General features: G+C 35.1%; 1 non-coding gene and 1 pseudogene across 1 annotated transcript; both read right to left on the bottom strand.

Annotated features, from left to right (window-relative positions):
- Positions 1-414: 414 nt before the first annotated feature.
- LOC120166009 lies at positions 415-3,478 on the bottom strand (annotated as a pseudogene).
- Positions 3,479-13,880: 10,402 nt separating this feature from the next.
- On the bottom strand, positions 13,881-13,961 carry TRNAS-AGA. Its single transcript has one exon. It is a non-coding gene; the product is annotated as a tRNA-Ser (tRNA).
- Between the last annotated feature and the right edge of the window lie 366 nt (positions 13,962-14,327).

Raw genomic sequence — 14,327 nt, 5'->3', positions numbered from 1 at the left:
TAAATATGATTGCAGGATTCTTAGTTTTCGTCATAGTATATCGTGTGGGTCAATTAGATGGTTTATCAACGTATTGTACCTGATTTGGAAGATATAGTCTTCTTGAAGACTTCTATAAGCGAAAGGGCTATACTATCCAAAAGTGTTTGATTGGATTTATGTGAAAATTCTTTCTTTTCATTTACTTTAGATGGTAGAATAGGAATATTAAGGAGGCAGACAGATCTGAACACATATACTTCTTGAGATACAAGATATGGATATAAGCAAAAATTACAACTCAGACATAATTTTTTTAAAAAATTAGAACATATATCAATTCTTATATTATGATCCTAACATTGTTAATGTAAATGGGCAAAGCATTAAACAGTCAATAGACAAAGACTTTAAATATACAAAGCACAAAGCAAACTAAAAGTGCATAACAATGGGAGCAAATCTCAACAACTTGTCCAAAAGTACTTGGTGAAAATTTCCTAGCAAATATCAACTATTCTTTCATTATAATAGCACTGTGTAACTTCTTCAAAAACTCTTCGGTCACTTCCTCTCTATCGAGCCTACTGGGATGAGGTCCTCCCTTGGACCAATCCACATACATCAACATTTTATACGCATTTCTGTCGGGGAATTTCATATCGACAAACGTCGGTAAGTAATGCTCATCCCCGTAACAATCATTCTTGCAATGTTGCCAGAAAATGGGGAAATATGTTCGGTCAGTGATTACTTCGACGCAGAGAAAACGATCAATTTGAAACCACTGAGAGCCTTTTCGCCATTGTTCGATGGTGATCAGCGGAGCCATCGCAACTTTGTATCGGCCACGGCCGACTGGATTTGGTAAATCATATGACTCCACGAAGAACTTGGTTGAGTTGATGAGATAGTCATAGACGATGGAAAAATTGAAGAGAGGGATACATGATTCCGAAAGAACGAAACGTTCGTTGGAGATATCGAGCAACACGTTTGCTAATAAACGGCGTTCCGCTTCCACCATATTCATTTCTCCCCATCTCGCTATCTGTATTAATTCATTTCGATGAGAACATATTGTAACGCTTGAGACATGCGTATGCAAGTGCAAATTTGATCGAATTTTTTTTAATTAAATAGAGATGTATTACATTTTAAAAGTAAATATCGAAATTTGAATTTATACAAGGTAAGACAACATAAACATCTTGATAATTCGGTGAATTAATGGATCTTAATTATAACTCAGGTATAGAAATTTATCCTTATTGTAGAATTACTCAAGTATAGAAGATTAATCCTTTTTACAAAAGAAAAGATATATAGTTCTAATAAAGTTTAATAAATTTTATAAAAGAGGTTTTATTCTAATAATTAATTGCTATAATCAATAATTATTTTACATACTTTTATAATATTAAATTATTGTTTGATAACATAAATTTAAGAAAAATGGATTGAATTTCTAATTTAATATAAATTATGATTGAAGCAAAGGTAAGTATCGTTTTTATGATTATATGTTAATTTATAAATTCTATTTTCTCGATTTGAGGGGCTTAGCCGCTTAGGTACTTAAATAGCCAGCAGAACTTAACATAATCGACCATAAAAACATGGGTAAAATACACAAATGGTCCTCAAACTATCAGACATTGCTTTGTTAAATTCTTTGACTATTAAAAGTTACAAAATAGTCCCCTTACTATAGGGTGTTGCTTTATTGAGTCTCTCGACTATTAAAAGTTACAAAATAATCACACTACTATTCATATGTTCCAAACTCGTCCCTTTTTGTTAAAAAATGATGACAATTTGAGTTGGACGTTAACTTGTTGACTGAGATATGATAGTCGTTTGACATTTTGAGATCATATTTTATTATATCACAATCAGCAGGTTAAAATTCAGCTCAAATTGTCATCATTTTTTAACAAAAAAATGATGAGTTTAGAACATATGAATAGTTGAATGACCATTTTGTAACTTTTAATAGTTTGAGGACTCAACAAAGCATTCTCCTATAGTCAAGGGATCGTTTTGAAACTTTTAATAATCGAGAGAATCAATAAAGCATCACATTATTGTCAGGGAACCATTTATGTACTTTACCCAAAAAACATAAACAATATATATGCTCTTAAAATCTAAGCTGTTTTTTTTTCACTTGAAATACTACCAATTTTTGGAAAATTGAAAATATAAATAAAAATTAAAAACACAATTAGAACCAAAATTACCTTAATTTATTGGCAAAATCAGGAAAATATTAGTGGCGCCAAAATAATTTGACAAAATAAAGTATCTTTAAATTTATTTTGGGATCTATGACATTTATTACAATTTTCTGGACTTGGTCACGTGGGCATGACGAGTTCCAATAAAATATATTTTTTATTAGAACTCGTCACAGGAACATAACAAGTTCTAATAAAATTATGTTTTATTGAAACTCGTCATGTCCACGTGAAAAATTTTAATAGAAAAAATATCTTATTGGAATTCGTCATGTCCACGTGAGCATTTCGAAAACTCTATAATAAATACCATAAATACCAAAATAAATTTTCACCGACGATATATTTAAAAAAAAATTTGGCGCATGCATTATTGCTGTCTAATTTATTATGTTTTAACTTTTTTCCAAAATTTTCTTTTGAAGCTCGGTTTTACATTTAAGGCAAAAATCTCAAATTACTATATAATAATTACGTAGCGTAATTTAATGCAGCATGATTACCAAATTTTCCGGACCTTTTTTCATTTCATTTTGGTTCAAAAATCTATCAGATCAAACAAATTAACACAATCAATGAAATGAAAGTAAGAGAATTAAACAGCTAAAATGGAATTGAAAGAATGAAACATGCTGAAAATGGGATGAAACTGACCTTACTAGGAATCCAACGTTCATGAAAAACTGAAGACTTGGCATTGTTTCACCAAAAGAAGGATCAGAATGAACGTAAATGGAATAAAACCCTTCATGTCCTCTAAAGAATTTCTCCCAAAGAGGAGCCAATAACACTTTACCTCTCGTCAAGAACATAAATGCCACTTTCGGGGTTCGTTTGATCGGGAATTTTTTGATTTTAGGAACAAACGATGCCCTCCAAAACAACTCCTCATCCGTCATGTTATGCCTAGTCATCGCTGGTCTGAATAATTCTATAATATAATCCCTGCGTTTCCTCTTATTCTTCTTCGTCGGCCAAGAAGGCTTAGGATGTTGTGTCATTGGAGGAGCTGGTCGAATAACAGCAGCCGTTACATTTGTTGACGGTGGAGACAGCGGGTGACAAACGGAAGCGCGGAAGTCGGAGAGTTGATTGAGTTGGAAATCCATGGAGGCATCCTTGAGATAGAAGAAACTGAGAGTGATACCTATGACCAAGCCTAAACTGAAGAGGAGAATATAGAAAATGATGTCGTAGAATTGAATAGGTGAATTGGAGAGTTTGGTGGTGGCGGTGGGTATTTGAGAACGCTCCGCCATATTCTTCTTCATTGCCAATGAGGAATAGGCAGCGCCGTCGTGGGATGGCGTTGGATTGAGGGCTGCTCTTCTTTCTTTGGGCTTTTAATTAGGACGAGAAAAAATCGTCGTCGTCGTGGTGATGTCAAAATGAAATTATTTCTTTCTGTTTTTTGCTTTTAATATAAGATATACAGAGAGAACCAAGGACGTACAGATTCTTTGATGTCAAAATGAAGTTTATTTCTCTCAAATGTTTTTTTTCCATCTTTTTAATTAACGGCTAATATTGTAATAATTATCGGTTAATACTCTCAAATACAATCTTCTTAAATTGTGGATTATTTAAATTTATCTTGAAATTTTAAAATACTCTGATTGAATCTTACAACAAAAATTTCAAGTCCTTTCATAAGTTTTGACATTAAATATTAAATTATGGAGGAGTTAGTTTTTACATTAAATATCAAATTTTAATTTTTTTTTATTAATTCATTAATTTTTAAATGAACAATCATGCGAGATTTGAACATTCATTTAATTTCTTTTCATTTCCGGTATCTTTATTAGGGATGGCAAAAAAATCCGAACCCGACGGGGAAAACCGAAAACCGAATTAAACGGGTCGGGTTCGGGGATGATAAACGGGGACGGGGGGGACGGGGAAAACTTATTTATTTTAAACGGGGACGGGGACGGGGACGGGTTTGGTAATCCCCGCCCCGATACCCGACCCGATAAATATTAAAAATAATTATTTATATATATATATATATATATATAATATTAATAAATTTAATTTAAATAAAAAATATATATTTATATATTTAATTTAAATATATATATATATACCCGGCCCGATTCTCGGCCCAATACCCGACCCAATACCCGTTTAAATAACTGTTTATGCTAAACGCGGATACCCGTTTCCCTGCGGTTTTCCCCGATTACCTGACGGGGATCCCCGTTTAAATCCCGCGGTTTTTTAAACGGGGACGGGTATCGGTTTTTTAAACGGGGACGGGGACCAATACCCGGCCCGAACCCGGCCCGTTGCCATCCCTAATCTTTATTTATTTTTTTCATCTTTTACTCATGTACTTGAATTGAACCCACTAGTTCATCGATTGATATTTGAGATAAATCTTTCGATTCTTCGATTGCCACGACCACATAATCAAATTTTTGTTTCGACTGTCACAAAATCTTTTCAATCACTCTAACCTTATTGAGTGATTCACTATTTCTCTTCATTTCATTTACTACCGCTTTCACACAACTAATGTAATCATCGATGTTTTCAATATTTTTCATATTTAACATTTCAAACTCAGCTATTTGGGATTGTAAACGTATTTTTTCGCTTTTTCGATACCTTGAAGAGATTTTTGCAAATCTTTCACTCTTGTTTTGCGGTCTTCACAGCTGAGATTTTTTCAAAGGTAGATTCATTTACACCTTGAAAAATAAAGAACAACGTTCTCTTATCTTTATTGCAGGATTCTTTCAATGTTATCTTTTCTTCATTGGTCAAAGCTGCTTCTGCTACTGCATTTTCGGGTTTGGCATAACCTTTCTTGAAGATATCCCACCAATCTTAGAAACCAAGTAACGTCTTCATTTGGATACTTCAATTGTCATAGTTCGTCTTTGTCAATCTTGGGATTTATGTTTGAATCATGTTGGCCATCTTTATCGTTGCGTAAACACAAACCAAGCCCTATATACTAGTTGTTGGAAGCGTTAATAGACACTCGATAAATTTTATAACTCGCATGATATAATTGATGCGAACCAAAATAAAATACGATACTAGCTTCCTAATTTACAAATGCTGTTATCAAAGCTTTACTAAGCTCTTTCGTATCTGTCGTATCTTTTCTTTCCCACTCATTCGTACATAAACTAAAACTATCTACACATATATAAGTATAATAAACCACCTATCTTTGTTGCTAATTTCTTCATGCATTGCTCCTCAATTTACTTGACGAAGTAAAATTCTATGTTGTCAATATTATCTTTTTCCCACCTCAATTCTCTCCATTAAATATCTAATTTGTTGATGCCAAGTGTTGCTTCCATAATCAATTTGTTGTTATGTTGGTACATGTTATTATGATGCCATTAATTTGTATTTAAGCTACTGCCACTTTATCCTCCAGGTGATCATTTGCATATCCATATAACTCTTAAATTGCATTGTCGTAATTAAACTCCATTATCTGATGTCTACTTTCTTCAATTTGTAAGTGGTTTGTCGACATGAAAATCAATTTTGAATTCTAACAGGCAAATGTGTTTGCACCAAATTAAACACTATTGGAATATTGCAGAAATGCACAAGAAGAAAACAAGAGAATACTTTCTTGATTTAATAGCTTGAATGAATTTACAGTAGCAACATTACGGTTTTATACAACAATACAGCAGCCTTGTATAACTGTCTAACAAACTCATAACAACCTAGCTTCTAGAACTTCTCTATATTCAGATATGCATGAGCTATACGTACACACAATGCATGACATTGCACATACACAAACACACTCCTCTTTCACGCGAGCTGCATCTCTCAACATTCTCTCTACTTCTTCCCCTCTTCAACAAACAATCAAACATTCAACTTGTCACGAAAACTAGCAAAGGCAGCTTTTGCCGAGGGTTTGGTCAAGCCATCAGCAACTTGATAAGCTGCTGGAACATAGCTCACACATAGTTGATTTGCAGCTATCTTTTCCCTAACAAAGTGCACATTTAAGTCTACATACTTGGACTGCGAGTGGTACACTGGATTAGCACTCAACGTAATTGCACTGGTGTTATCACACCATATTGTTGGTTGTTTGCACTGTGACACCTTCAAATCGGTGAGCAAAACATCAACCCATGCTACTTCAGCTGTTGTGTCTACAAGGCTTTTATATTCAGCTTCCATGGTTGATCGTGACACCACCTTCTGCTTCTTTGCACTCCATGTTACCAAACTTCCTCCAATAAAAACACAATAGCCAAACATCGACCGTCTATCATCTGCACATCCACCCCAATCAACATCCGAGAAAGCTGATATATGCAGCTTGCCTGGCACAAACCCCAGACCATAGTCCAATGTCCCACCTAGATATCGTTGAATGCGTTTAGTAGCAAGAAGATGTTGCTCTCTCGGTGCATGCATATACTGAGCCACTTTGTTCACATTAAAGGCAATATCGGGTCTTGTATGACACACGTAGAGTAGACCTCCTACTAGGCTTCGAAATTCTCGTGCATCAGCCAACAATTGCCCTTCATCCTTCTTTAACTGCGAAGATGCAACCATAGGAGTAGAGGTACACGAGGCCTTAGTCATTTTATTTTCTCAAGCAACTCTAGAATATACTGCTTTTGACTAAGAACCAACAGCTGATCACATTTCTTGACCTCAATGCCTAAAAAATAGTGTAGCTCCCCCAAGTCTTTCAACGAAAAATGATCTTTCAACAACGTGACCACCTTTTCAACTTCACTCGAAGACTGCCCGGTTACTATTATGTCATCAACATATACTAAAACATATGTTGTCACTCCTCCTGCTGCCATAACAAACAGGGAAGCATCAACTTTGGACTCCCTAAATCCAAGATGCACAAGACTGTTTTTAGATTTGCATGCCAATTCCGTGGTGCTTGGCGCAAACCATAGAGAGACTTATGTAGCTTGCACACCAACTTGATGCCATCAGCTGTTTATTATTCAAATCCAGGTGGTTGTTGCATGAACACGTCTTCATTCAGCTCACCATGAAGAAATGCATGTTGACATCGATTTGCCTTAGTGGCCATCCTCTAGAGATAGCAAGTACAAGTATAATGTTCAACGTAGCAAATCACCACTAGGCTAAAGGTCTCCTTGAAGTCTTGCCCAGGTACTTGAGAATATCCCTTAGCAACCAACCTAGCCTTGTACCATTGAACCGTTCCATCAGAATTGATTTTAACTTTGAATAACCACTTACAGCCAACAACAGACGTCTTTCAGGCAACTGAACAAGCGTCCATGTACCATTACTTCGAAGAGCAGTAAGCTCAGCATGCACTTGTTCTTTCCACTCCTTGGACTAAAGGACATCATCAATCGAAGCTTGAAGTGTAATACCCCAAAAATTTAGATAATGATCATAATGCAAATTTTGAAAGTTTGATGGTCAAAGTAGAAAATTTGGGAAAAGTTTAAGGAATTAAGTGGTAATTTTCCCAAAAAGAATTTTATTCCATAAATGGATTTATTTAGTGACAAAATTATAAATTTGGTAAAGTTTGGTGACCAAAGAATAAACTTTGAAAAGTTTAGGGACCAAAATGTAATTTTTTTAAAAAAATACAAATGTGTCGCGAAAATAAGAAAAAAAAATATTATTTTCACATTTTTTTAAATGTTGGAAAATAATATTTAATGGTTTAATTCTATGTTTAATTTGAACCATTTGATTAAAGTGACTGAATTATAATTTGGAAAATTGCAAGGGAAAATCGGTAAACTAAGATATTATTTGTTCATATTTGAATTATGGATGAAGATAAGGTAGGTGACATGATTTGGAAGATGATAAGGATTCTTGGTTTTATGGTAATTATGAAGTTTCATTAAGGGTATATTGGTATTTTCTCAATTTAATGAATTTAATATTCAAATGATAATTTAAAGATAGATAAGCATGAAAAATATCTGAATTTCATGCCAAAGTGTTCATCTCTTCTCCATAGACGTGAGCTATACCAAGGTAAGAGAAAAATATTTGTTTTTCATTTTTGAGTCAATTCCTTTGGAATTCGGGTTATGTCGTGAAATAGGAAAGTGATCTACGCGAAAAACGCTATCAATTGGTACCAATATTTCTTCTAATCTTGCTGGATTTCAAAGATACCAAATCTAAGGGTTTATGTTCATGATAGGATTCATGAAATTGGGGATAAATCTTGATGATTTAGAGGTTGTAGATTCATTTTCAAGCTTGATTATGGTTAAAACATGTTTAATCTTTCTAAAGATTATTAGCTAAAATTCGGCCAAATTATAAGTTGGATAACTTTGTGTTCTGATGAGATTTGATTAGGGATTTGATTGTAGAGACGTTAAAAGGTTGATTGAAAGTTGATTTCATGCTTGAATCAAATCAAAATCGAGCAAAACATGAAAACGTAGTTTTAAATGATAAAGTATTCGATCATGTATCTAAGTGATAAAATGGTGAAGAACCATTTTATGTAATTGGAAAAGTTGGTGTCAATGTTAAAAAGGAATTATTAAGTGTTAAGTACTTGGTAGAAAATGAGTTCCAAGTATATTATGGAGTTGTTATGGGATGTGTTTATGTTAGTACAATACTATGTATTGTTATGAATTTGTGATTTATACAGATTGTGATTGATTTGTGATCGAAGCAAGTCAAATAGAAAAGGGTTTATTGTGGACAATTAGTGACCCACATATTGTGGATTATATAAAGTATCAATGTGAGTGCAATACATGCATGACATTATACATGGATGTTCTATACATCAGGAAGACTTGTGATAAGTCGACCTTGTTTATATCAACATGATATTATGTTATTTTTATAACTTCGATATGACATTGATATGTCATAGTGTGAAATTATAATGCATTGATAATGAAAAATATGACATTTTACCATGAATGTTTTCAGGTATGAATTGCCCAATGTTAAATATTGATAATATATTTGCCATGGATAGATCAAATAAAATAGACTATATGCCTAAGTAAGTCATTAAGGGACAGGGTATAGTTGGCATGCCATAGAGTATAAGTTGTAGGTTTAAAATACACTTTGGTGTATATGGGTGGGCACGACCTTATGTGTAATACACTTCGGTGTATATGATGGGCACAACCTTATGTGTAATGCACTTCGGTGTATATGGCGGGCACGACCTTATGTCTAGCACTATGGTGCAAATATTACTTGAATACCCAGAGTCCTCAGGGTTTTATACTGAGCTATTGTTATTGTTTATGGTTAATGGTTTATTGGTTAATAAATGGTAACCATGCAAATAAGCTTACGAGCTTATGGAATAATGACAAGTATATTGGTAAAATATTGAAAATACTGGTAACATGATTTTAAGGCATTTTGATTTTGACAATGAAATTCATGCATGAGTTGTATTGCATTGTTTATTATTTTAAATTGCCTCACTAAGTATACTTAGCGTGTGATGATTTTCACGCGTAGGTAAAAGCCAGTAGTGGAATAAAGAGTTCAAAGACGACATCAAGCATCGAGGAGTATTTCAATATCAGTAAGACATCCTAAGATGTAATGTTGACTTTATTAGTGGCATGTAATTATCATGTTTTTTGTTTGTTGAACAAATTTGGAAACAAAATGGTAACTTTATAATGATGAAAAGTTAAGTTTTTATGAGTTTTATATTTTGCTGAAGTTAGTGTAGCAGTGAACAGTTAAGAATGGTACTGACGTTAAAAATTTCCAGAATGCTAAAGGGATATCGATACCCTGCTACAGTGTACCGATACCCTCACTGTTCACTGTTCACGGTACTATTCATAAAATAATCTTTTGCCTTGAATTTGTTAAAATGAAACATAATTCATATGATATGATATTTTATAATATCATTTACCATTTAAGAAAATAATTTTAAATCACTTTTGAATTGAAAATGGTTTTCGAACATTTAGGTGACATCTATTATGTATAGGTATAATTATATGGGTTATGGGTGTTACATGAAGCACCTTACTTAACGAACTAGTAAAGACTTTGGGTTTAAAAATCCCACATTTGCTTCTCGTCAACATAGGATATAGATTAACAGAAGCTGCATTGTGTTCAGTGGACGATTGCACTTCATCATTTGCTACAACCTCAGGTTCTACAGTGGATAATTGTGTGGACTCAGGACCACTTGACTCAGCCTTATCATTAACCATAGATGAATTAGTGTTATTTAAAGAGTAGGGTCACCACCACCTTGAATGCTGGAGTCAGCACCATCATCATGTGACGACTCATTAGAGCGTGTGAATGAACCAACCATTGCTCGTATTCTTTCACGATGAGAAACAACCTGCAAGGGAGCATACCTCCATGCACTAGTATGAGGTACAGATTCAGGTTGTTTCTTATCTGCAAAGGGGAACACATGTTCATCAAATTTAATAGCCTCGAGATATAGACGTGACCATCCTGAGCGAGGCATTGAAAGCCTCGATGTTACTAGCTGTAACCCAAGAAAACACAAGGAGCTGACCTAAATATTAATTTATGCTGTTGAAAGAGTCTCAAGTGCGAGAAACAACGACACCCAAACACACGCAGTGTGGTGTAATCTGGTTTAGAACCAAATAGCTTTTCAAAAGGTGAAATATTACCTAACACTTTTGTAGGCATACGATTGATTAGATGTGCCGCTGTAGCCACAGCATAAGACCAGAATCGAAATGGGAAAGCAGCCTGAGCTAGCAACACTAGAGCCAATTCAACCAGGTGATGGTGTTTGTGTTCAACCACGCCGTTTTGCTCAGAGGTGTGGGGCATGTGACTCGATGTAAAATGCATGCACGAGTTAGTTCACATGACAACCGCTTGTACTCGCATCCCCAATCACTCTGAACTAACTTGATGGACAACGAAACTGAGTGGTGACCATAGCTTGGAATAGCCGAAATGCATCAAGTCCCTGAGTTTATTCTTTAGCATGTATACCCATGTATGTCGTGTACATGCATCCAAAAATTACACATAGTATCGATAGCCACATGATGAAACATGTGCAGCACCCCAAAGGTCTATAAAACAAGCTCAAATAGAACATTGTACACAACAACAGAAGAAGTAAAGGGCAACTTGTGACTCTTTCCCATGCAACAAACACAAGTGGTATTTAAACTCTTTGAAATGTTAACATTGATGGAATTACATAAATCTTTCAATGTTTGAAAAGTAGGGTGTCCTAATCACCTACGCCAAAGGTCAAATATACTAGGACCAACATTATTAAACTTATTACACAAGAAAACTTTAGGCTCCATAGAAAAGTGTACATCCTTCATGTTGCTGCCCTTGAAGGACCACTGCACCAGTTGTTTTATCTCGAACAAAGCACATCAATATGAAAACTCAATGAAGACATTGTTGTCCCTAGCAAGCTTCGAAACCGAGAGCAGATGTTTTGCTATTTTGGGCACATGTAATAGATCACTTAATATTAAAGCTCGAGAGGAAACATTCAAAACAATATTACCAATTCAGTTCACCTCTAGTGACATGCCATTACCTACTAGGAGATTACCTGGGCCAGTAAATTCAGTGGAATGCATCAACTTGGCTACATCTGGGGTGACATGAGTTTCCCCTGAATCAACAACCCAATGTTCACCTGCTGCCACGTTTGCTTGGGACTGACTCGAAGAGGACAACTGTTTGGCATTGCAACACGAGCATCCTGACAAGTCAAATATGGCACAATTAGCAGCACTAGGATCATCTCTGGATCGTGATGGGCCAGAAACCGCATTGACCCCAGGGAAGTCTCGATCAAAGCGATACCAGCACCAGTCTACAGAATGGTCATTCTTACCGCATAACTGACACTGAAGCCGTGCGGCCACAACCACGTCCAGCTGATTGACCACCATGAGACGAATCAGATGAGCTAGCCGCAACTCTTCCTTGAGCAATATGAGCACTCATTGGAAGGTCCTCAGGCTGAGCATCAAAACCAGCAATCTGCGTTTCCACATCAACAAGCATCGAGTAACTTGATCCAAGACAGAGTTTCTTGTATAGGGGTGATTACTGCCATGAATGGTGGTATTCACGCAGCAGTCCTTTAAGAATACTCATGATGTGTTCAACTTGAGACACTGGATTTCCACAAGATGCAAGTGAATCAAAAATTCTTTAACTCGAGTAAGGTAAACTTTCATAGAATCCTCACCTTTCTTCATGGACTGAAGTTTGTAATATAGGTTCATGACCGTGGTGGTGGACCGATTGGCAAAAAATTGTAGAACGGTGTTCCAAACAGCAGTGGCTGACTCGGCACCAACAAATTGTGGCAATAAAGGAGCACTAATCGTGGATAAGAGCTAGGACGCAAGGGCACTATCTTGGGCTATAAAGTCTTCATAGGCTTCATTAGCAACAGTCTCACCGTTTGCATCAACAACCGTCTGCGGAGGAGGTGTTAATGAGCCATTCAACAACCTTTCAAGGCGTGGCTGCGAACTGTAAGTAGAACTTGCTGCTTCCATAGAAGGAAGTTCATTTCATCGAGCACCATATTTACCCATTTGTTGGTAAACATACGAGCTGACGAGGAGGATGAATCACCAAAGATAGCCATCGCAGCTCAGCAGAGAGCTCCAGGATCGAAGGTAAATGATACCATATTGGAATATTGCAGAAATACACAAGAAGAAAACAAGAGATACTTTCTTGATTGAATAGCTTGAATGAATTACAGTAGCAACATTACGGTTTTATACAACAATCTTCTATAATTGACTAACAAACTCATAACAACCTAACTTCTAGAACTTCTCTCTATTCATATATGAGCTATACGTACACGCAATGCATGACACTGTACACACACACACACTCCTCTTTCACGCGAGCTGCATCATTCTCTCAACAAACACTCACCCAAATTATACTTGAGCAAATTAAATAATGTGATTCACAAATATGTTAAAAGAATATGACAAATTAAGCACAAAAGACATTTTTAATGTTGGCATGTTGTTCAATATAGTTTTTGTTGACCTTGAGATATTTTAACCTTCAATTTATACATTCTCTATCATTTAGTCGTTTGGAGCCATTGTGAGTCATTATAGTTGTTATCTACAACAAAAAAAACATTTAATGCACAAGAGATCGATTCTTTTATGGAAGAGATCTATTCATAAAAACTTGAGGGATCTTGCCTGGTCTATTCATAACACCAAGATTTGAATCTTTGACATTGTTTGAGGAATCTAGTCTGCTTCATTCACAATACCTATATTTCAATCTCTGACTTTACTTAAGGGAATAAATAGTGTCTCTAGATCAACTTATTGTTGATATTATTTTAATCTCTGACTTTACTTAAGGGAATAAATAGTGTCTCTAGATCAACTTATTGTTGATATTATTTGATTTTAATAACAACTTAAAAATTGATATTACTTTTTCATTTATTTTGGAAATGAAACGGGAATATTTTTATAGTATTACTGTATTAGAAAATATCACCGATAACAATGAAAATGTTCATCTGCATCAGCAAGCATTATAGTTCGCACAGATGATCGTCCGATCAGGAATCGTTCCAAGCAATACAACTCATGCATCAACAATTAAGAATGCAATCAAAACTTATAAGCAAACCTTCGAAAATACCGTGAGCGGCAGGATTCGAACCTGCGCGGGCAGAGCCACATGATTTCTAGTCATGCCCGATAACCACTCCGGCACGCCCACTTCCTTTCTAGCATGTGAATAAAGTTTTTTGAGTCCACTAATCTTGTAAATAAACGTACGAAATCTTCATGATTATTGAATAAGAAAAGCGAGAAATCATGAATATGTGTCTGCATGATTATTATTATTTTGACTGAAGTATGCATGAGTAGACTAAAAACAGCATCAAGAATCAATGATACCCTTCTGATTTCATCTGCTCCACATCTTAACAAACTCAGTAATTGTAGGACTCTTGCATGAATCTTTTTTCAAGGAACAACAAATATAAAGTTTTTTTCCTTCAAATTGATAATTTTTTAAAGGTAGGACATTAAAAATATTTTATATTTTCTTTTAGTGTTCCTACCAATTATTATAGTAAGT

Source organism: Hibiscus syriacus, unplaced genomic scaffold (assembly GCF_006381635.1).
Source record: "Hibiscus syriacus cultivar Baekdansim isolate YM2019G1 unplaced genomic scaffold, ASM638163v2 tig00111621_pilon, whole genome shotgun sequence".
In the NCBI taxonomy this organism is placed as follows: Eukaryota; Viridiplantae; Streptophyta; class Magnoliopsida; order Malvales; family Malvaceae; genus Hibiscus; species Hibiscus syriacus.
The sequence above is the reverse complement of the archived record's forward strand: the minus strand, read 5'-3'. Positions and strand labels throughout refer to the sequence as shown.